This window comes from Akebia trifoliata, unplaced genomic scaffold, assembly GCF_017979445.1.
Source record: "Akebia trifoliata isolate Shusen 1 unplaced genomic scaffold, ASM1797944v1 Contig00257, whole genome shotgun sequence".
NCBI lineage: Eukaryota > Viridiplantae > Streptophyta > Magnoliopsida > Ranunculales > Lardizabalaceae > Akebia > Akebia trifoliata.
Window position 1 is genome coordinate 16,484 of NW_028236906.1, and position 22,910 is coordinate 39,393.

At 35.8% G+C, this 22,910-nt stretch overlaps 1 pseudogene; it reads left to right on the forward strand.

Moving 5' to 3' along the window:
• The first annotated feature begins 225 nt into the window (after positions 1–225).
• On the forward strand, positions 226–16,125 carry LOC147381788 (phospholipase A1-IIdelta pseudogene; annotated as a pseudogene).
• The last annotated feature ends 6,785 nt before the right edge of the window (positions 16,126–22,910 follow it).

Here is a 22,910-nt window from a genome sequence, read left to right on the forward strand (position 1 = left end):
TTTTGAGAAAGTCAAATAATTTTAAACAATAACTTAAAACATGATTTTTGAGGAAATTAATTTTTTTCTCTAAAAATGCCTAGTGAATGAAATGCACTTGAATTGCGTGTATATTGCCTCATGAAATCGTTTTCCTCATGTTTCCCATCTATAAATAAATAGTTGGATGAAGTTGTCGGTGGGGAGTAAATTAAAGAGGTCACCTATAAGTATAAATAAATGAGTTGGAGTCCACAAACGGAGATACAAAGTGACAAAATGATGTGGTGTCGCACACATTACTGTAAATACTTTTCCACAAGATATGAGTAAAAAACATCTACGGTTATGAGCGTGCCACCACATCATTTTTGTCATCTTTGTGTCTCCGTTTGTATCATTCCAACATTTCCCTAAATAATAAGTGAGGAGGAACTGGACTTCATTCTGTAAAATGGAGTGAAAGAAAAGAAGAGAAAAGAAATGGTATTTCTTAAGGGCATCGAGTATGATGTTCTACATCCCATATTTGTTATCAAATTATCAGGACATTTAACATTTCCAATGTATGTTACCGTCCTTACCATTAAATCACCAACCCCACCAGTTTTTAATGATCTAAATCGATTAATAGATAGATAGACAGATATTTCCTCGGGAACAACCATTGTTTTTAAAATTCAAAATCTTGAATAAGGTCTTTTGGTTTTTTCTCACTTATAGATTATACATACTAAGCTAGCTGACTAGCTAACAGTGTTTCTTGTCCTCTATGTACAAGAACAGTGTCAGCTCTTCTATCTTTATAATAAAGGTAAAATCACCTTGCATCCATAAGCATATTTCATCTCACTTACATTTTGATCTCTCAGCAAGAACAAGGATACATAGTCATCTATCTTTGTTATGGAGCCAACATGGGAAGAATTGTTAGGGAGCAATCAGTGGAAAGGTTTGCTAGAACCTCTAAACCCAAACCTTCGGAAACTTATCCTTCAATGCGGTGAATTCTGCCAGGCGAATCGCGATACATTTGTTGGAGATCAAAACTCCAAATACTATGGCAAAAGCCGATATTTCAAGTGTGGCGCCCCGCCAAACGCTAACACAAATCCCAATGCCAAACCTCAAGGTACTAGGTGGCACCTCAAAATTTCGGCATGGTCTCCTCTGTTTATGTTAGTGTTTCACAAAACTCAAACCTGATAAAACAATTTATAACAAAGCCTGATGTAAAGTTGTAAATACAGGAAATGAACAGCGGAAGACTAATTACATCTAACATGTAAGTAGATCAGAGTGCGGAAGATTTAACCATATACAGGCTTACAAAATACTCTCACTCTAACATGGGCCTAAACTCTCAATCCAAAAACTACATACATCCTAGAGGAAACTGACAACACTAAGGGATGTAGCCCTAGTGCTCACCAGGCAAAAGACTCTGGTCGTCGATCTGACCGACCAGATGCTCCTCAATTACTGACTCTGCGCCTGTCTCGATAACTGCAAGTGCTGAAACTAAAAAAAAATAGGAAGGAAAGGGTGAGTAACAATGGTTACCCAGTAAGTCCACAACCAATTCCTACTAATAACCATTCCTAAGCATGATCGAATAAAGCATACTGAACATTTTAATACATGCAAGGTTTTACAAGATAAAATACGATCAACTGGTACATATAACTAGGGATGAGCAACTAAACAGTTTTAAAAATTACACATAGCATCAATCATCCATACTCATTATACATTTTCCATTTTATGCAAATAATATTGTCAATATTTAAATAATAGACATGCTTCTCATTTATAATTCGAAATATAACAACAGATACATAATACAAATGGTGGAGTATTGGAATTAAAGAGTTGGGATTCACGACTGGATCGCTCCCAGTCAGGACATGATATTCCTCAATAACATCGTAGTTCCTGATTTTGTGGCTGGTCGTGTCTACCACGCTTGCGGGACCATTTATCCGGCTTAGGCTGACCGTTTGATGTGACCGTAAGCAATAGGTCTTTTTTCGATGTGTCAGAACGTTTGACTACTACTAGATTGTTAGTGATCACTGACTAATCATCTTCGTCTATGCCTATCAGGCGTGCATGTGATTCCCAAATGACACTCCACTCGTATACGACCACCTTTACAATACACGTTCACTGGTAAAGATAAGAAAGGAATGGACCCGGATTCCAGTTGTGACTCCACTCTCATACGCGTCCCATACCACGTATGAGTTTGGTGGTCCCTACCGTACATCCCAGGATAGTGCACCCCTCCGGATGATGTGACGCACTATCCCTTCAGGCATTCACAAACCCTTTAACAGCTCACAAAATAGCTACATACATATATTGTTTTTCATTTAAAACAAAAGAGAAATTAACAAAACAGGGTTGAGAACGGATATCCAGTTCCTACCATGCAACTGTGGCCAATCGGCCTAAAATAAACAACAGTACTCAGCGCACGCGCTAACATAATCGGAAATAAACATGCAACCCTTTCATTAATAACCTGGATATCCTTTCACCAACCTACACACAACATACAATGTAAAATGTAGACATCACCCCTCGGGTGTGATTCTGACATTTTACCGTTCATTCCATTTTCCCATTCTCTCAACATTCTCACTTTTCATATTTTCAAATCAACCATCCATTTCTAATATTTCAAAGTCATTCTTTTGGTATTTTCATTGAAAACCATCAAAGTTTATTAAAAAACAAGGTCCCGTGATACACGGTGCCTAAGCTGGTCAAAGTAGTAAAAGCTGGTGAAAATTTGGTTAAGTGTTAGAAATTCAATTTTTCAAAGTTCTCGAAATTGAAAATGGATTTTTCGAAATGAAAGTCTCGATCACGAGATTCGACATCATATAGTTTTTGTAATCTAATTCAAAGTAACGCAAAGTTATTACATTTTGAAAACTTGCCGAAAACGTCGAAAATTACGTTTTGTTCTTGAAACCAAAATTCGGATTTTGATCCTTTGAGATTTGGATCTTAAAATCATTTCCATTGTTCCGAAATGGGGGGTAAAACCTTAATTTCATTAAAGAACTTAAAGTAAATAGAAATAAGTGGGACCGACAGAATGCCTTCGGTAGGTGCCGGTGGCACTGACCCTACCTGCATACAGCCTGAACCTCACTCGAACTTTCGAGTTTTCGATTTCTTCTTCCATTCTTCGAACCATTCGACCCACCCACGAGTTCGTAGTTAAAATTTGATAAAACATCATCAAAGCATCTATTTCTACCATGATTTTGAAATCAAACAACAACTTTCTACAATTTAAATGCAAACAATAAGTTTTGTTTCAAAACCCTAAATGCACATTTGATAAATCTAAAGTTACCAATAAGAATTGGAAGTCTCTTACTTGGTTGTGGACGTCGAACATGATAAACTCGCACAATGATAAATGTTGGTGGCTCGAGAGTCGAGGTTGGGCTGACTTGGATGCCAAATGAGCGAGGGTTTGCAAGATATCCGACAATGACGTTCTCCTTCTCCTCTATAATGAAGTATAGACCTAACTCCTAACTCGATAAAGTCCTTGGATGGAAGGTGTAGAGTTTTACTCGAGCTACCCGACTGGTTTTGATGGAGGATGGAGAAAACGAACAAGAATGGGTAAGTAAAGATGGTGAAGTTGTAGCTCTCGACGTGGCCGATAACTTTGTCTTCTTCGTCGAGGTTCAACTCGGCCTCGTTCGGGCTAGAACTTAACGGGAATGCGTCGAAATCCTAGGGTGGAGAAGTGACTGTCGTTGGGGTTTCTTACAAAAGAAGAGAAAAATGAAATAAAGAAAAATCAGATTTTTCTTTTATAACATAGCTAAGGGCATACTTGTAATTTCTCCCTTATTTCTAGTTTCGACCGTAACTTAACTATTCGGACTTGGAAATTGACAAGTGAATATACCATTTCGAATAATTTTTTTCTACGGATCTAACGGTGTCATCAAATCTTTTCGATTCTCGCTCTAACAAAATTCCACTGTTTTGGGTCCCACTTAATGCGAAATTCGAGAATTTTATAACTTTTCCATCCGAATTCAAATTCGAACTTACTTACAGGCTAATGTATATATTCTGATCCTTTTGAATTTAATGACGAAGTCGATTTTCCTCGAAATTAATCATAGCAATATTCGAGTCATTCCCGAACCTCCGAATGTTGCACACAAAGAATGTGATAGACTTGGTACCAGGCTACCCCATTCAGGTCGCATATGTTCCTGCAGGCCTCAAGTTTTTGTGGACTCTAGGAAGTCACCATACTTGAAGGATTCGACAAAACCCGAAGACTGGCACAACTTGGAAGCTTTGCTCCATATTATTGCGGGTTGGAATGGAAAGGATGGAGAGTTTCAGTTTATGGTCGAGAGAAGTGTTGGCTTAGTTAACAAGGAAACTGATTTTCTTAAGAAAGAGTGCATGATTCCTAAATCATGGTTAGTTGAGAAAAACAAAGGGATGGTGATTGATGAAGATGGAAAATGGATTGAGGCCCCAGCATCTAAAGAAGACTTCCTTGTCCCTGAGTTTTGAGTACTTTTGTGTACTTTTGCTTTTATGTTTGACTAATTGGAAGCTAGTTGTTCCATGGGTTAGTATTCAATCAGCTGCTTTACTAGTTTATTTCTCTTTTCTTCATTCGTTTCCCTTTCCGGGTGAGAAGCTGTCTCAATCACTCACTTGTATGCGTCAACCATTACTTCTAGATTAAGTATTTTCTATTACATTTAATTCAGAAATCAGAAATTTATTCAATCTTCTTCTCTATCTTTTCATAGAAATCATTACCCATTCTCTCCAACAGAATTATCGTCATTTATCACCACTCCATCAAATATGTTCCTTATATCTTCTTCAACAATGTCCAAAATTTTAGAGAGCGAGAAAGCTCAATCTCATCAAAGATTCTTCCATTCCGTTCTCTCCATATGTGAAAAATAACTACCCAAAAACTTAAACAGAGCACATGATAGACAAATTTGCTTGGAAATCTGATTCTTTTCAAAGCTAGAATCTCATCCAATGCCGAACCAATACCCACTCTGGAGACCCCAAATTTTTTAAGTACCCTTTTCCAAATCCACCCGCTAAAGGAAAAACCCTCAAAAATTATTTTTCAAAGCCTTCTTACATAAGATGCATCAAGAAGCAAATGAAAAGCCTCATTTTGAAGCTTCTCCCACGTTGTTAGCTTCTTATTTATTGCAAGCCATGTAATAAAAGAGTAACGTGGAACATTTTTGTGGTTCCAAATAATCTTCCACCAATGCACATTCTATCATAAGTCATAAGATTGTAACAGATTGTAACAACCCATTAGTTTCTCTATTTTTGGATTCATTCAAAATAGTTGTTCCTTAGAGTTAGGAAACAGTTTCAAACTATCCTATATTTTAGGACCTCAAACAAGTGTTTGTTATCCCGTATGTGTATTTAACTACTGCTGAATGTATATGAAAAGAAATAGAATTGATTTTCTCAGTCTATCATGGTATCAGAGTGGGCCTTTCTCTTCTCCTTGTCACCCAATTCATATCTCCATGTGTTTTGGGCCAATCCGGCCCACACGTGCGGGGGCGTGTTGAGTTTAGTCCCATATCGGACACAAATTGCCTGCCTTGTCTCTCTCCTTATAGGATCTTGGGCCTCTCTACTTATTGCCAATTGGTTTTGAGTTGGACCCCCAAATTTATCATGGTAAGAGCAACCATAAGTAGTATAAGTTGATCCAATTTTTTCCCCTTGTTCTTCATCACTCATGGCTATTGAATCTGACCCTACAACCATCCTCAACACTAATGAACCACACCAAACTCTCATCAGCATCAACGTTGCTGCTCAGGCCCCTCTCAAATCACCTCTACCAACTACCTCTCCTGGAAACTACAGTTCCAAACACTCTTCATTGGCTATGACCTTTTTGGCTATATTGATGGCTCCAAACCATGTCCGCCAGCCTCCTTGATCCAGTCCAATACAGCCAGACCCAATCCCAGTTACATTCTATGGACCAAACAAGACCAGTTGATCCTTAACGTTGTCATTGGCTCCATCTTACCCCACCATTATTCCCTTCATAGCTCAAGCCAAACCTCTAGACAAGCCTGGACAATTCTAGCCAACATCTATGCCAAGCCCTTCGTGGCTGCATCAAACAAATAAAAAACCAATTAAAAAAACACTACCAAAGGCTCCCTTGGCATCATTGAGTTTATGCAAACTATCAAAACTCGAGCAGATGATGTTGCTCTTCTTGGATCCTCAATTGATGAAGAAGAAAGCACAGACAAAATCCTAGATGGTCTCGGTGATGATTACAAAGAATTAGTCCGCGCTGTCCAAGCAAGAGATACCTCTATCACCTTTGAAGAACTTCATGAAAAACTCCTCAATTTTGAAGCCTTTCTTCAAACAATCCCACCCGAGCCCAACCATTTTCCAGCTACTACAAATCCCACATACCGTACCAACAACAAAAATTGGCGTTCTTCTCAACCACAAGGTACTACCACCACCAACTGGCACCCATCCTTCAACTCAACCGATCTCCCACCTGCTGCAACCAATGCAGGACCCCATTCATCACATGGCCCTCGTCCTCCTCCTAGACCATACCTTGGTCACTGTCAAATTTGCAAGAGTCAAGGTCACACTGTCAAACGGTGCCCTTCATTTTGCCTCGTACCAGTTCACACTTCCCCCACATCCAGCTCTTCCCAACAAGCACACCATGGCAACCACAAGCTCACCTTGCCACCAATCCTTCCACCACGCCATCCTGGCTTTTGGACAGTGGTGCCTCACACCATGTCACATCTGATTTGAGCAAACCTCTTCATGCATGCTCCATACATTGGCATTGATGACATCATGATCGGAGATGGCTCCAATCTTCCCATCACCTACACTGGTTCCACCTCTCTTAAAACTCCTCACAATACCTTTACACTAAACAATGCTTTCTGTGTTCCATCTATGAAAAATAATCTAATCTCTATATCACAATTTTGTTATTCTAACAATGTTTCCATAGAGTTCTTACCATCCACTTTTCTTGTGAAAGAACTTCGAACTGGGGTAACACTATTGAAAGGACGAACTAAAGATGGTGTCTATGAGTAGCCAACCTCCTCCCCTTTGATTGTCTTCTCCACAATAAAGATCACTTGCGTCGACTGGCACCATAGATTAGGACATCCTACTTTTTCAATTCTCAAACATATTATTTCTAGCAATCATTTAGGCCTTTGTTCCTCTTTATCCTGTGATTTCTCATGTAATGTTTGTCTTTGCAATAAAAATCACAAATTGTCTTTCTCCAACTCTACAATTGTCTCTACTAAACCTCTTGAAATCATATTTTTCAGATGTATGGACCTCTCCAATTTTCACACATAATGGCTTTAATATTATGTAATTTTCATTGATTACTTCACTAAATATATCTGGTTTTACCCACTCAAAAACAAATCCGATGTCGAAGAAGTCTTCATAAGATTCAAAGCCATTGTAGAAAAATACTTCAATTCAACCATCAAAACCCTCTATTCTGACAATGGTGGTGAGTACATCTCCCTTGCTACCTTTCTTTCAACCAATGGTATCGCTCATCTCACCACTTCTCCTCACACACCTGAACACAATGGTTACTTTGAAAAAGGGACCTTCATATAGTCGAAACAGGCCTTGCCCTCCTCACTCATGTTTCTTTACCCCTCTCCTACTGGACTTATGCCTTTGCCATAACCATCTACCTCATCAATAGAATGCCCCTCTCCCACGTTAAATCTCTCTTCACCCTACCACAAATATTTCTCTGACAGAACCAAATTACTCGAAATTAAGAGTCTTTGGTTGCTTATGCTACCCTTGGCTCCAACCTTATACATCACACAAACTTGAATCATGGTCTAAGCCGTGTGTTTTCCTTGGGTACTCTCTCACTCAAAGTGCATACTACTGCCTGCTTGACCCTTTCAAAAATCTATATCTCCAGACATGCCAAATTTGTTGAATCTCAATTTCCCTACTCCTCATTATCTAGTCCATCCTCTAGTCTTCATCCCAACACCATTGCCACTTGGATTCCTGCACCAATTAGAGTTATCTCACCCTCTTCCTAGCCGCCACTCACTATGCCATCTGAAGTCATCGTCCCTCAGCAACCTCTAAGTGCAATTCCAACAGACCCTCCAGTGCAAGTTCTATCAACAAACACAAACCAACCCACCCACCCAATTCAACTTCCTTGCCATCCTCACCATCCAACCCCACCATTACATATCCAACGTCACACCTCCTAACCCAACTAAAACTCATTCCCCTTCCAACTCACTCATGACCACTCAAGCCAAAACACATATAAACCAATAACTAAGATGAACCTTCATACCCAACTCTCAAAATCCAACGACCTTGAACCAACAATCGTGACTAAAGCCCTTATTGATCCAAAGTGGTGTCAAGCCATGTCTGATGAGTGTGATGCTTTAGTTAGAAATGGAACATGGGAACTTGTTGCACCTGATTCTACACAGAATATAGTTGGGTGTAAATGGATTTTTAGAATTAAACATAACTTTGATGGCTCTATTGACAGGTTCAAAGCACGTTTGGTCGCAAAAGAATTTCATCAAAGGCCAGGAGTCGATTACCTAGAAACTTTTAGCCCTGTTGTAAACCAACCACAGTTCGTGTTATCTTCAACCTTGTTGTATCTCGGGGTTGGTCATTACGCCAACTTGATGTCAACACCGCCTTTCTTCAAGGACACCTCTCCGAGAATGTCTACATGCAACAACCACCAGGTTTTGTTGATCTAGATCATCCATCTTATGTCTGCAAACTTCAAAAGGCAATCTATGGCGTCAAACAAGCACCTAGAACATGGTATCATGAACTTCACACTTTCCTTCTTCACTCTGGCTTTAAGAATTCTCATGCAGATACCTCACTATTTGTTTTCACTACTACTGGACATATTATGTATATACTTGTATATGTGGATGACTTAATAATCACTGGTGACAACATTAAATTATTGACTCTTTTGTTGATGTTCTTGCTCATCGATTTTCAATTAAGGATCTTGGACAGCTATCTTATTTCTTGGGTGTGGAGGTAGTCCCAAATCAGCAAGGTATTTTACTTATCTCAAAGGCGTTACATTTTGGATATTCTGGCTCGAACTCATATAACTGATGCCAAACCCATGCTAACTTCCATTCCAAGTTGCCCACCTCTGATGTTAAAATCAGGCTCTCATTTGTCTGATCCCACAGAGTACAGGACAATTGTTGGCAGCCTTCAATATCTCTTGATTACATTACCAGACCTTGCATTTGTGGTTAACAAGCTCTCTCAGTACATGCATACTCCAACAACCGACCATTGGAGCTTTGTTAAACGTCTATTACGCTATCTCTGTGGCACTATTAATGAAGGCCTCCAAATACATCGCCAATCCCCATTGAACTTACACGCCTATTCAGACGCAGATTGGGCAAGTGACAATGATGATTTTTCATCTACCAGTACTTATGTCATCTATCTTGGTCGCGCAATCCAGTCTCCTGGAGTTCTAAGAAGTAGAAAGCTATTGCAAGATCTTCCACTGAAGTTGAATACAGGTCAGTAGCTAATGCAGTTGTTGAGCTCAACTGGCTTTGTTATGTCCTAACTGATCTTGGTGTTCAACTACTTTGTTGTCCCATCTTATACTGTGACAATGTTGGTGCTACCCAACTCTGCTCCAATCCCGTGTTTCACTCCCGAATGAAACATGTTGCCATCGATTTTCACTTCATCAAGGATCAAGTACAAAATGGTGTCCTTTGTGTTGGTCATGTATCTTCAGAAGATCAAATTGCTGATGCACTCACCAAGCCTCTTCATCGTGCCTGCTTTCTTGATCTCAAATCCAAGATTGGACTTCTTTCTCGAGCTCCATTTTGAGGGGCATATCATAAGTCATAGGATTGTAACAGCCCATTAGTTTCTCTATTTTTGGATTCATTCAAAATAGTTGTTCCTTAGAATTAGGAAACAATTTCAAACTGTCCTATATTTTAGGATCTCAAACAAGTGTTTGTTATCCCGTATGTGTATTTAACTACTGTTGAATGGTATATGAAAAGAATAGAATTGATTTTCTCAGTCTATTACATTCGTTTCACCCTATAATGCATGTTTAGAGCTGAATTTACCGTTTGGGCTAGCAATTCAAATAGGGCCATCATTTATTAAGTGTTCAGGGATTAAAGGTACTGATAGACTAGATCACAGACTTCCTCCATTTTAGTATTAAATGGCATCTTTAACTGCCAAGTATTCCCATCTAGAAAGTCTTTGACTTTTGCAAAGAATGGATTATACTATTTTCCAAATTGGGAAATTAGAGGCTCACCTTCAAGATCTTTCCACATGAGATAGATGCACCGTGATAAAATTCTTACATATATAGCATCTTCTTCGACCATGATAATTTCCCTTCAAGACCATGAAACATTTTGTGGAATTTCTGCACTCCAAATGTCTTCCCCACATCTTTTCCTCATCCACCTAGCCCATGTATAGGGTCTTGTTTTCAACCATAATCTAAAAGAACTTCATCATACCAACTCTATTACAATCTTTGAATGCCAAGACCCCCCCAGTCAAGAGGAGATGCACATTTTTTCCAATTAAGCAAATGGATTGATCTATGAAGAGAAGCATCCCCCCCCCCCCAGACACACACAAAGGAATCTACTGAAAAGATTTTCAATTTTTTGAGAGTGCTATGGGGAATATTAAAGGAACTCGATCAATAGATCTGAAAGCCAGAGGACCGATATAATAAGTTCTAAATGACTCGCATAGAATAGACAACTTGCTCTCCAACCTTCTATTTTCTTTTAAATTGTCCCACCAAAGGTTAGCTCATAGAATGATTAAGCGGAGAAGAAAAGAGTGGAAGACCTACGTATTTGACAAGAAGACTACCTTCTTTAAACCTTTTCAAATGAAATATTTTCCTAAACACAAGACCCGTTAAGAAAATTAAACTTATACCATCATTAACTTGGAGCTCAGAAACTAGATGGAAAAGATTAAGGACTTTTCAGATTTAATTAAGCCAATTGGTTTCATTTGTGAAAAAAAGAAAAACATCATCCACAAAAATAAGATGAGAAATCCCAGGAGTACTGAAATAGAAGAAACTTGGATTAAGTTTCCCTCTACCTTCTCTTGAAGTAAACAAGAGAATGCTTCCATTACCAAAGTGAATAAGTAACGGGAAGGGGATCTCCCTGACGAAGACCTCTTCCTCTAGGAAAATACGCGAAACTTGTCCTATTGATTAAAACTGAAAACTTGGCCTAAGAAACACATTCCATAATCCAATTTATCCAACTATTCGAACAACCTATTTGGAAAAGGATTGACTTCAGGAACAACCACCTAAGACAATCAAAAGCTTTCCGAAGGTCTATCTTAACACATAAGAATTAGGAAGATTTTTTAAATAGAAGCTTTTAATTAACCATTTCACGTGCTATGAGAATTTTATCCTAGATTTTCCTACCTTTCACAAAAAGTCAATTGAACTGGACTAATGATAGAAGGGAGGAGGCAAACAAAGAATCTATATATTAGACAAAAAAATTTAAAATATTTTATACATACAAGAAATTACCCTAAAACTTTAAGATGTCTGGGTTCGAATATTTGAGATTAAAACAAAAATAAGAGTGGCATTCCATGCTGAAAATAATTGAGGATAGCCTCACAGACATCAACCACCCTATTATATCCCAATAGGAGGTGAAATTTAAAATTCCATACCAAATCCAAAGCCAGGCTAGTAGAATATTCAACATATATGTATATATGGATTATGACCCATATACACATAAAGCTAACAACGTGTTTTGTCTTATATGGGCAAAAATGTTTGGAATGGGCTGATTTTTTGTGAGGATGATCTCTATGGTGAGGAGATCATCCTTGTCAAAAATCAGCCTATTATGAAACTTCTAGCCCCATGTTTACAAGTTAAAAATTTTTTGACTGTCCAATTTTTGTAAATCAGTTTTGATGGGGGTTAGAAGTTTTGGAATGGGATGATTTTTTGCAAGGATGGTCCCTCCCATAGAGATCATCCTCACAAAAATTAGCCCATTTCAAACCTCTATAATCATATAAGAGAAAAATGTTGTAACTTTATGAGTCGTTTTATGTGTCTACGGAACCCCACCATATATATATATAGGGTGGGGTTCCGTAGACACATAAAGCTACTCATAAAGCTACAAAAAGATTCGGAATAAGTTGATTTTTTGTGAGGATGATCTCTATGGGTGAGGGGACCGTCCTTGCAAAAAATCATCCCATTCCAAAACTTCTAATACCATAAAAAATGATTGACAATAATTGGACGGTACAAATTTTCACTTGTAAACATGGGGCTAGAAGCTTCATAATGGGCTGATTTTTTGCAAGGATGATCTCATCACCATAGAGATCATCCTCACAAAAAAGCAGCCCATTCCAAATATTTTTGCCCATATAAGACAAAACACGTTGTAGCTTTATGAGTAGCTTTATGTGTATACGGATCCTAATCCATATATATATATATATTTATATATATATAATATATATATATATATATATATATAATATATAATGGGAGGCGTAATATAGTTATTCATTTTATAAAAATGTGAAAAAATTAATAAAAACAAATAATTGAATGTACAACTAGCCTGGGATTCTTAAAGAAAAGGTGTTGGATTTTTGTCCACTTATCCAAGGGTCATAATTTATAAACTTGTCCAGGGTAAGCCACCACAGCCATTGAATTTGACTACCCCCAATGTATTAGTGCTGCTTCTCCTTCTTTTCTTTTTTCTTTAAAACAAAATCCCCATTTTTCTAGTAGAGAGAATATTAATGATAAACTAGATTTGAGAAAAACTGTTTGTTTGGAATTTCTTTTTTCATATAAGAAAAAGAATATTATCATTTGGGTTGGGTAATAATAATAATAATAAGAGTCACGATAAACTGATGCGGTTGACATAACAATGCACAAAATCATAGATCTTTTTCTTCGGGATACACAAGGAAAAATATTTGTGGTTCTATGCACATACCACGTCAACCGCATCAGTTTTAGAGAGGCATTTTATCATTAGTCTAAAAAAATGCTATTAGAACTTTTCAACCCCTAACGATGAAATTATTTTCTAAGAAATTTGTGAATTCGTTTAAACTTTAACCAAAGAATGTGATTTGCTAGAAAATATTTCTCTAAAATGCACATCAATTGCATTCATGGCCACGTCCTGAAGAAAGTGTTAGAAAAAATAGAACTTGAACTTAAATTATATTGCTCTGAGGCACGTAGTAATCTACGTTGTCTTATAGACAACAGACGCCCCACACTCCGATTAAACACGAAGATGCAAATGGGTTGCTGGCGAACTTGTCTTTAGGATACAACAGAGCCCAGTTCTAACACAACTGTATATTTCCTCAAAATTTGCACTATTTTGAGAAAATCTGTCACACAGAATCTCGGATACACGAATGCCTCTTTTGTAGAAAAAATTTTAATTAGTTATTTTAACAGAATTAATCTCTATAAATATATATCAATTTTAAAAACACACCCATTCGTAAATGGTTTTTGAATCTCAATAGGTATGAAACCCATTGGAACCACTAGGGACCTATTCGGATCAAGGAATCCATTAAGCTCCCTTAAGCCCCTTCGACACCTTTCGGTTCGGCCTTGGTGCCTATCCAAAATTGGACGGCCCTATTAAATATTAATTTTTCTCTCTCTCTCTCTCTTTCTTTCTTTCTTATTTTATATATATATATATATATATATAAAATAAAAACGAATTATTAAATTTCCATATAGCTTGAAGCCATTAGGAGCTCTCAAGGAGAGAGTCTTTGGAATGAAGAAAGAGTTGAGAATAAGTTCTTATTTATAGTTTAAAAATCCCTCCAAAACATTTTAAAAAGCAATGTGGGATTTATAAAAATTTGAAAAAAGGAGCCAAAAGAACTTTTACAAATTCCAATCCATGTGAAAAGTTATCAACCAATAGAAATGCTCTTTTAAAAAATACTTACTTTTCTTTTAACAAAAAGTACACCAACCATAAAGTAACTTTCAAATATCAATTTAAAATAAACCAAATTAATTTTATTTGAATCAATTTTAAATAAATATTAATCATCATTTATTAACATTTATTTTAACAGAAAGAGAAGTGGGTAGTCACGGGACTTTAAAACAAAGAGAAAAAGTGAAAATACATTGTACTTCCCATTGCATCCAGTATGATGCTTTCCATCCCATTGTCCATTTTATTTGTGATAGTACATTCAATGCTTCCCAACGTATATTTCCATGCATCCTTGCCATCAACACTAAATTTCTTAAGGGTCGTGGTAATATGACACCCTCCTTTCAAACACCCCCATCATAGAATCGTAGATCATTTGCCTCGCGCAGAACCATAAATCTTGGCATTTGCCTGGGAATGTTTTGACAGTTCAACAAAATTACGGAAGTACCATAATCCTTTGAAAATGAAATATGACAATGAAGTATCTTTGGTAGAGTGGTGATAATAGGACTTCCCCTCAGTCGACTCCCTGACGTCGGGTGTGCTATAACCATAGACTTTATGTCTATGGATACAAAATTACACATCCCAAAAATCTGTGTGGTTGTATATCCCGATGAAAGGAAATCTATGGTTTTGGCACACCCCCACATTAGGGGAGTCGATTAAGTATGTGAGGGAGTCAGATTATCACAACTCATCTTTAGTATCATCACTCACACACTTTATCATCACTTCAATTATGAACTGTGTCGGTGGAACGGTGTCAACTCCTCTTTTATAGATAGAACGTACTAGAAATAAGAATCCAGTATAGAGAATCATTGATTGTCCTCAATTGTATAATGCCCATATCTTGAGAAAATGTATATGGTTTTGTGCACACTCTAGTGCCGCTTGGAGTGTCATTTCAAGTCGAGCATTTTTCTTATAAATAAGGTCCTTAGTATGCTTGGATCAATATCAATCTTTCTGTTAACTAAGTCATTTTCATCTATATATCGTGGTTATGGAGATGAACAAAAGAGAACCATCGTGGGAAGAATTGCTAGGGAGCAAGCAAACAGCCATACATTCATTGGCGATCAAAAGTTCAAATACTATGGCAACAGTCGCTATTCCAAGAAATCATTCTTGGAGAAGGTGCATATCCAATCAGCATCAGACTACTTCGTCGATACGTACCTTCATGCCACGGTCGTGGTTGAAAATTGCAATTCCGAAGTCAATTGGGTTGGATAGATCACTGTCACATCCCATGAAGTAAGTAGAGTCTCTGGGAGACGTGAAATATATGTCACATGGCGTGGTACTATAACAACCCTTGAATGGAGAAAGGACATCGAAAGAGAGCTTGAAGGTCATGAAGGGTTGGTTCAGCATTTACACTTCTGATAACCCAACACCGACTATCACCATACCTAGTGCGAGAACCCAACTTCAAACAAAGATCAAAGAATTGGTGGAACGGTACAAAGACGATAATCTAAGCATAATATTTACGGGACACAGCCTCGGTGGAGCTCTATCGGTCCTAAGTGCATTTGATGTAGTCGAAAATGGGTTGTCGGATATACCGGTAACGGCTTTTGTCTTTGGTTGCCCAAAAGTCGGTAACAAGGCCTTCAAGGAGAAGGTCAACTCATTCCCGAACCTCCGAATCTTGCACACAAAGAATGTGATTGACTTGGTACCAATGCACCCCCTCCTAATGGAGTATGCTCCTGGTGAGTATCATGACCTTCAAGCATTGCCACATATTGTTGCAGGTTGGAATGGAAAGGATGGTGAGTTTGACTTGAAGGTAAAGAGGAGTGTTAGTCTGGTTAACAAGGCAGTTGATTTTCTTAAAGTTGAGTTCATGATTCCTAAAACATGGGGGGTTGAGGAGAACAAAGGGATGGTGATTAATGAAGATAGAGAATGGATTGAGGCCCCAGCATCTGAAGAGGACTACCCTGTCCCTAAGTTTTAATCTTTATCGCGTGGCTTTATTTAAGCATGAATAATTGGAAACTAGGAACTCCTAGTTTAGTTTGTTTCTTTTCTTCGTTTATTTCTCTTTCCCTTGGAAGCTGTCTCACTTGTGTATAAGTTGTCTTCCTTAGCAACCCTTTCCTTTTCATTAAAAAAAACAAATAAGGTCCCAAGTTTTCTTTTTAGGAAGGCAAAATTCAAGTTTTGATAAGCCCATTGTCATGGTAATTGAATCTTGATGGAAACCCAAGTCATTGATTTTAGGAGACCATGACGATGTTATTGTTTGTGGAGACTGATGGTACTGGTCAGCAGGGAGTCACAATGTGAAAAAGCCCTCTGTTCGACTGAACAAGAGGTCTTAATTTTCATTGTTGAATATTGTTTTTTTTTTTATGGACCGAAAACATCAAATAAATGAAGGGAGAAATTCGAAATCTCTAAGCCATTGAGTCTAAGGAACATCAAATTTCAATGGCCCATCGAATTTTCTTATCAAATTTTCCAGTTTTCCCATAGTAAGTATTGGTCATCATTTAAAACAATGCTCACCAATCGACCCCAGCGTTGAGTTTGTTGGGGCTGGGGGTTGGATGGGGGCTAGTCTCCCCATGTCCGAAAGACGGGGATTTGGGGGGTAGAGGTCTCGAAAGAAAACTCCTCAAAGTATTTTCGTAATTTCATTGGTATTATGTAAAATCCTAGTTAGGGTTTTTTGAGAGAGTATATATTTCTATTTTCGATAATGAAAAGGTTAAAAATATGAAAGTGCGAATTTTTTCTTTATAGTTGAATCAATATGATCCATGGGTGTCCCTCAATCTTGAGTGAGCCACGTAAAAATCTCTACGTTTTTTGTGCCATTGCATCTTTTTTTTTTTTTTTCTTCTCATTCTGTTTTTCTTAATAGATGAAATGTCCAACCAGAAAATAAATGTAACGCTTAATTCACATTAGGGTTGTTAACGGATGCTTATCAGTTCGGATACAGTAATATCTGAATCCGAATCTGGAATTTTATCTAATATTCGAATTCGAATTCGAATTCAACGGATATTCTAAAATTCTATTCAAATTCGAATCCGATTATCCTATCGAATATCAGATAATATCCAATTAGAATTCGAATAATTTGTATATTAAAAAAAACACACAATTTTTCCTTATCCAACTGATTTATCATTATTAAAAAAACCTATTATATATTATATTATGTATATGATAAATAAATAAAATAAATAATATATATTATATTATTTCGAATCGGATATTATCGAATTCGAAATGTTAATATCTGAACCTATATCCAATAAGAATTTGAATATATAAAACTATCCGAATTCGAATCAAAATTTTCAGATAATATCCTATTTTTTGAATTCAAATTCGAATTTTTGACCATTCATTGACACTCCTAATTCACATGATCCGTATAAGTGTGTGACTAAGGTGCTATTTGTTAAACTGAAAAAAAATAAGTGCTGAATAGTATTAAACGCTGAAACTTATAAGTGCTGAATTTAGTGCTGAAAAAGTTTTTTGTTTAGATGCTGAATCATGTTTGTTACACATTGTTGAAGCTGATAAATTGTCTTTGTTACCCTTACAATCATATTATACATTGTTTACATGTTTCAAATGCCTATTTCTTATCAAACACAATAAAATATATTATTTCTTATAAAATAAAAATACAATTTATTTTTAAATAATACTCAAATCTTCAATTTATAAATAATAATTTCTATTTATAAAAGCCCACAAATTCCAAATTAAAAATAATAATGTCAACATTAAAAGAAATTAATTTTGAATGAATAATTTTTGATAGAAATGAAGGATGCGTAATTATAAAAGCACCTTATGAATTAATAAGGACAACCCACACCATAGCCATTTTTTTATTATTTATGTGGGCTAAAGTTTTTGGAATGAGCAAATTTTAGTGAGGATGGTTTATGAAGTCTAGAGATCATCCTCACCAAAAATCAGTCCATTTTGAAACTTCCAACCCATCAAAAATAGTTTTCAAAAAAAAAAAAAAAGGGACGATTTACGGTTCTTGAACTTGTTTTGATAGGGTTAGAAGTTTTAGGATGGATTGATTTTTGGTGAGGATGATCTCCTCATTATAGAGATCATTCTCATCAAAAAATCAACTTATTCTAAAACTTTTAACCCATATAAGACAAAATAATTTAGCTATGGTGTGAGTTTATTAATTTGTGGGGTGCTTATATACTAATGAGGAGATCATCCTCACCAAAAATCAACTCATTCCAAAACTTTTAACCCATATAAGACAAAATAATTTAGCCATGGTGTGGTTTATTAATTTGTGGGGTATTATATACTTAGCCAAGGGGTATAAGAGGTAATATCCTTTTAAGTATAAGGGCATACTTGTCCTTGCTAAAAAAACGAAGGGCATATTTGTTCGTGTCAAAAAAGCGAAGTGCTTACCGCTTCAACACTTTTTTTCAGCATCAAAATAATGCTGATTTTTTTTCACTTATTTTTAACAATAAGCGCTGAAAATATAAAGTAAACAACGCGCTATTTTGACAAAAAGTGCTGAATTTATTTTTTTCAACAATAAGCGCTGAAAAATAACACAAACAACATTGCCTAAGTCTAGTCGCCAAGAAAAATATGAGTTCTTCCCCCACATGTGAAAGAGAATTGTAGATGAGGGAATAAAAAAAAAATATCTACTTCAAGATTTTTACAAGTACTGCTAGATGAACTGACTAGTGTGAACACTTAATTATGTTAACAAAAGGTACTTTGAGGTCGCTGCCCAATATTATGTTTTTTATAGAAATAACAAAAAGTGGGGGTGTACATTTAATCTCATTGATGGATGGTTTAAACTCAAAATTAAAATTGAATTTTGTTAATCGGAGTCGAAAAAGAGTGTAAACCAAAATTTGTAGTATGAAGTAGAGGAATCAAACATATGAATCATCAATGGTATGAAAATAGAGACCAATAGATTTACACTGGGTTCACTCAAAAAGCTCCTCAGGAAGGGTAGGTCAAGTGTTTGAAATCCCACGAAGTAATGAATTCCTTGAGGCCACTCACCACCCTTGACTCAACTAGTTGCATGTAGGATTTACTAAGGCGACAGTGCTTGTGACTAGTCTCACCTGAAGAGTGGGGATACACACGATAAGCCAAAAAAAAAAAAAAATAGTAGAAGAAAAAATTGCCACTATTCCCTCCCCCCCCCCCCGCCTCCCCTTCCAAACGTAGACAAAACCCCAGCTCCATCTTATAGAGATAAAGAGCTCAATCCCCGAAGAATTGATAGAATATAGACACCTAAGGACAAAACTTGAATCTTCCAGCTATTCTTTTTGAGATTTTAAGATCTAGAAAAAAAAAAACTTGACTTATAAGGGGGAGGTGAGAGGCAAAATTCTTAAGTAGAATATAGTATAGGATCTTGAGTTCTGCCCACTAGCTAGAGTGGAGAAAGTCTTGAGGTTGTCGCCACAGGGGAGATAGTAATGATCACTTCCCTTGACATAATAGTGAAAGGATCTCATCATCGCCCATGGACATAGACAATCTCGTGGAATCATGCAAAATTTTGTATTGTGTTGTATCTTTATTTTTCATTCTAGTTATCATTTTTAGTTCTTGCATAGGATTTTCTTTATCCTCAATAATGTAACGTTGAAAAAGTAAGTATTATATTAAGTGGGTGTATAGTTTTTATTATAGATAAGTTCAACTTGAACCCACGACTTCAAAATAGTTAAAACACAATGTTTTTTTGATTTTTGAGTAAGGTGGTTTTGTTTTGCGCTATTTTTTAGTGCTTATTGCTGAAAAAATTAAATTCAGCACTTTTGTCAAAATAGCGCGTTTGTTTACTCTATATTTTCAACATTTATTGCTGAAAATAAGTGAAAAAAATTTAGCACTATTTTGATGCTGAAAAAAAGTGCTGAAGCGGTAAGCACTTCGTATTTTCAAAACGGACAAGTATGCCCCTTGTTTTTTTGAGCATGGACAAGTATGCCCATATTCTTAAAAGGATATTACCTCTTATATCTCGAGATAAGTATATAAACACCCCACAAATTAATAAACCCACATCATGGCTAAATTATTTTGTCTTATATGGGTTAAAAGTTTTAGAATGAGTTGATTTTTGGTGAGGATGACCTCTACAATGAGGAGATCATCCTAACCAAAAATCAGCATATCTTGAAACTTCTAACCTTATCAAAATCAGTTCAAGAACCGGAAATCATCCCTTTTTTTTTTTTGAAAACTATTTTTTGACGAGTTAGATTTCAAATAGACTGATTTTTGGTGAGGATGATCTCTAAACCATATAGATCATCCTCACTAAAAATTTGCTTATTCCAAAAACTTTAATCCATATAAAACAAAAAAAAAAAATGGCTATAGTGTGGGTTGCCTTTATTAATTCATAGGGTGGTGCTTTTATAATTACACATCCTTCATTTTTATTAAAAATTATTCATCCAAAATTAAGTTCTTTTAAAGTTGATTTCAAATTTTAGTGACTTGTATGACATTATTATTTTTAATTTGAAATTTGTGTGCTTTTATAAATAGAAATTATTATTTATAGATTGAAGATTTGAGTATTATTTATTATTTAAAAATAAATTATATTTTAATTTTATAAGAAATAATATATTTTATTGTGTTTTGATAATAAATAAGCATTTGAAACATGCAAACAATGTATAATATGATTGTAAGGGTAACAAAGATAATTTACTAGTTTCAGCAATGTGTAACAAGCATGATTAAACATTTAAACAAACAACTTTTTCAGCACTTAAATTTAGCGCTTATAAGTTTCAGCGCTTAATGCTATTCAGCACTTATTTTTTTCAGTTTAACAAACAGCACCTAATTTTTCCTATCCCACTAACTATAGACAAACCGCATTTTGCACCCGCAATTCGTCACATTGGTTGCTATGGACTCCTAATGATGAGTAAAAGAATTGGAGAATCTAAAAACTTGTGTAATGCCTCTTGGGACCCTTCTCAGATTCTTTTTTTCCTTCCGATCACTACGCCAACGAAATTCTTAGACATAGAAATTATGCCTAGGTACACTCCACCAACACCTACAATTCACAAAGTCGATCGATGCTAAGAGACCATGTTACGCTAGGCAAACAAAACTACGGGACATAGAAATTATCATTTGGGGGCCAAGTCAAGTTTTCAGTCAAAATTAATAAAATTTGACAAAATGACAAATATACCCTTGACATTCAAAACACAACTCAACTCTATTGCGCTTAGGAACACCCACAAAAACATGAAATGATAACTCGGGACAAAATCGAACATTCCAAAACTTTGGCAAATTGCCCTTCGTGGGGTCTGCACCCACATTCCACGTTGAAAAACTTGAAACCAATATTTTGACAAAAACATGATAAAAAAAAATAAAAAAAGAACAATCTTGAGACACCTAGAAACCCCAAAAAAAAACATGCCCCCAATTAGAAGACTATTCTGTAAAGGAAAAGCAATAATTTCTTTCAACACAATCCCACTTATGCTTACAAAAATTGAAACAACAAAAAAAAATATTAATATTTAAACATAAAAGGTGAACATTAAAATTTAATAAAAATCTTAAACAACTTTGAAATTTAAAAATCTTAGACAAACTGAAAATATTAAACGACTAGGAAAATTAAAAATTTAAACCAAGCAAAAAAATCTGAAAAAAGAACAAACAAGTAAATGTTTCAAAAGATTAAAACAAAAAAAAAATAAATAAATAAACAAACATTCAAGAAATTTTAAAAAACAAATAATAAAAGATTTTAACAAACCAACAATAATAATCTGGATTAATTAAAATTACTAAAAAAATTAAAAATCATAATTAATAAAAACTAATTCATGGACCCATGGTTTTAATTATCAAAGTTATATGTGAGTCCCATCGAAATTTGAAACAATTGAGAAACTTGGACTGGCCGTGTTAACCATGGAAGTGGTTGCACGAGCAATTTTTTAAGAAAAGAAAATCAATGAAATCAAATAAGATGAAAAAAAATGGAAGCCTTCTCAATGTTGAAATTCTCAGATTCTGATGGGTCCCGCCAACATGTTCTAAAACATGAAAGAAATCAAAGTGCACACACAAAAACGAAAAATGAAAAAAAAAGGAAAACACAAAAGGTTAGGAAATTAAAGTGCTCTTCCTATTGCAATTTCATATTGGCCCACCCATTGACAACAAGACAAAGTGGAAACAATAATCTGAGCTCACCCCACCCCCACCCCCCACCCCCACCCCCCCCTCCCCCTCTGACATACGGCCTCATCATAGAACAATAGATCATTTGCCTAGGGCCACACAAGAACAAGGTTTATGATTTACATATCCCGAGGCAAATGATCTACAATTCTGTGACTGGGGCATCAAAAAATCATTATTCTTTTAAAATAACTTAATTTGTTTTTATCGTGACAATTGGATTTTGTATTTAAGATCAGTTTTTTAGTCATTTTTACTGAGTTAATGGATCCCGACCTCATAAGATTACATCTTTACTATTATAACAAGAGAAGACGGAGTAGAAGTGGTTCACTTCCACACCAAAATTTGGAATTCAAAAATGAACCCCATCTTAACATTTAAATTTAATATAATCGGAATCATTTTTGTTCAAAAATCAAGAAAATTTCAGTCCCACATCTCTAAAATCACGTTTGTTAGTTTTCAAAATTTTAAAAATATCATTTTTTTTACTATGTAATC